Source organism: Arachis duranensis, chromosome 9, assembly GCF_000817695.3.
Source record: "Arachis duranensis cultivar V14167 chromosome 9, aradu.V14167.gnm2.J7QH, whole genome shotgun sequence".
Classification (NCBI taxonomy): Eukaryota; Viridiplantae; Streptophyta; class Magnoliopsida; order Fabales; family Fabaceae; genus Arachis; species Arachis duranensis.
The window spans coordinates 33,316,319-33,319,217 of record NC_029780.3 but is presented as its reverse complement, the minus strand read 5'-3'; the positions used below and the strand labels follow the sequence as shown (position 1 = coordinate 33,319,217).

The following is a 2,899-nucleotide window of genomic DNA, read 5'->3' as shown; positions in this document are numbered from 1 at the left end:
GAGGTGGTTGTCAGGCACACGTTCATAGGTGAGAATGATGATGAGTGTCACGGATCATCACATTCATCAAGTTGAGGAACAAGTGACATCTTAGAACAAGAATAAGCTGAATTGAATAGAAGAACAATAGTAATTGCATTAATACTCGACGTACAGCAGAGCTCCACACCTTAATCTATGGTGTGTAGAAACTCCACCGTTAAAAATACATAAGAACAAGGTCTAGGCATGGCCGTGAGGCCAGCCCCATGATCTAAGAACTAGACGTCCCAAGATGATCCTAAGATCTAAATTGATCAAAAGATTCTTAATACAATAGCAAAAAAGTCCTATTTATAGAGAACTAGTAGCTTAGGGTTTACAAAAATGAGTAAATGACATAAAAATCCACTTCCGGGCCCACTTGGTGTGTGTTTGGGCTGAGCATTGAAGCTTCTATGTGTAGAGACTTTTCTTGGAGTTAAACGCCAGCTTTTGTGCCAGTTTGGGCGTTTAACTCCCATTTTTGTGCCAGTTTCGGCGTTTAACGCCGGGCAGTCTTGAGCTGATTTGGAACGCCGGTTTGGGCCATCAAATCTTGGGCAAAGTATAGACTATTATATATTTTTGGAAAGCCCAGGATGTCTAATTTCCAACGCAATTGAGAGCGCGCCAATTGGGCTTCATTAGCTCCAGAAAATCCACTTCGAGTGCAGGGTCAGAATCCACAGCATCTGCAGTCCTTTTCAACCTCTGAATCAGATTTTTGCTCAGGTCCCTCAATTTGAGCCAGAAAATACCTAAAATCATAGAAAAACACACAAACTCATAGTAAAGCCCAGAAAAGTAAATTTTAAATAAAAACTAATAAAAATATAATAAAAACTAACTAAAACATACTAAAAACATACTAAAAACAATGCCAAAAAGCGTATAAATTATCTGCTCATCACAACACCAAACTTAAATTGTTGCTTGTCCCCAAGCAACTGAAAATCAAATAGGATAAAAAGGAAGAGAATATACAATGAATTCCAAAAACACAAAGGATTCTTCATTCAGAGTATCACTCTCAAGAACTCCTTTCTTCTGATTTGTCCCATTGTTCACAGGATTCCTTTCAGAAGTGTACATGAATTAGTTATTTGCAACCATTTCAATGAGTTCTTGAGCTTCTGCAGGCGTCTTCTTCAGATGAAGAGATCCTCCAGCAGAGCTGTCCAATGACATCTTGGACAGTTCAGACAGACCATCATAGAAGATACCTATGACGCTCCATTCAGAAAGCATGTCAGAAGGACACTTTTTGTTCAATTGTTTGTATCTTTCTCAAGTTTCATAGAGGGATTCACCTTCCTTCTGTCTGAAGGTTTAGACTTCCATTCTAAGCTTACTCAATTTTTGAGGTGGAAAGAACTTTGCCAAGAAGGCATTGACCAGCACCTTCCTTGCATTGTTGGCATTGTTGTTGTTTTCGGCTGCCATGTCTTCTTCTTGTTTGAAGATTTCTGTTAGGTCCTCTACAGAGAGTAGTGCTTTAGCTTCTCTTAGCTTTCGCTTCAAGGTCCTTTTAGGTTCAGGGTCAGCCTCAACAAGAATGCTTTTGTCTTTGCTCCTTCTCATATGAAAGAGAAGAGAACAAGAAAATATGGAATCCTCTATGTCACAGTATAGAGATTCCTTGAGATGTTAGAGGAAAAGAAGAATAGAAGGAGAAGGTAGAAGAATTCGAACTTATCAAGAGGGATAGAGTTCGAATTGTGCATTAAGGAGGAGTGTTAGTCCATAAATAGAAGGATGTGAGAAGAGGGGAAGAACTTTCGAAAATAAAATAAAAGATTTTAAAAGAATTTTGAAAAATTGAAGAATGATTTTCGAAAATTAAAGTTGGGAGAGAAATAAAGTGATTTTTGAAAAAGATTTTGAAATTAGAAATCAAAAAGATATGATTGAAAACTATTTTGAAAAAGATGTGATTAAAAAGATATGATTGAAAAACGATTTAAAAAGATTTGATTTTTAAAATTAATGACTTGGCTAACAAGAAATTTAAAAGATATGATTCAGATATTAAACCTTTCTCAATAGAAAAGGCAACATACTTGAAATGTTGAATCAAATCATTAATTAGTAGCAAGTATTTTTGAAAAATGGAAAGAAATTGATTTTGAAAATATATGATTGAAAAGATATGATTTGAAAAAGATTTGATTTTGAAAACTTGAAAAAAATTTGAATTAAAAACAAAATCTTCCCTCTTGTGTCATCCTACCATTCCGGCGTTTAACGCCCAAAACTCTACCTTTTTGGGCGTTAAACGCCCAGCCAGGTACCCTAGCTGGCGTTTAAACGCCAGTTTTCCTTCTTCACTGGGCGTTCAATTCCTCTACTGCATGTTCTGAATCTTCAATTCTCTGTATTATTGACTTGAAAAGACACAAAATAAAAATTTTTTTTGAATTTTTAATGATGAGGAATAATAAAAATGAAACTAAGATCAAATAAACAATGCATGCAAGACACCAAACTTAGAAATTTGTATACTATTGACACTTACAAATTGAGAATACATATGAGAAACAACAAAACACTCAAGACAAGAGAATTTAAAGATCAGATCAAGAAAATCATCAGGAACAACTTGAAGATCAATGAAGAACACAATGCATGTAATTTTCGAAAATTAGAGGAATAAAGACATGCAATTGACACCATACTTAAAATTAGACACTAGACTCAAACAAGAAACATAAAATATTTTTGATTTTAAGATCTTATAATTTTTTTGGATTTATCGAAAATTGAGTGGAAAAGAAAATAAAGAGATTCAAAATTTTTAATAAGAATTCCAGGAATCATGCAATGTTAGTCTAAAGCTTTAGTCTAAAAAGATTAGACATGGCTAGCCAAGCTTCAGCAG

General features: G+C 34.7%; 1 non-coding gene across 1 annotated transcript; it reads left to right on the top strand.

Moving 5' to 3' along the window:
* The first annotated feature begins 1,263 nt into the window (after positions 1-1,263).
* On the top strand, positions 1,264-1,371 carry LOC127742218 (small nucleolar RNA R71). Its single transcript, XR_008003405.1, has one exon. It is a non-coding gene; the product is annotated as a small nucleolar RNA R71 (small nucleolar RNA).
* Positions 1,372-2,899: the final 1,528 nt, after the last annotated feature.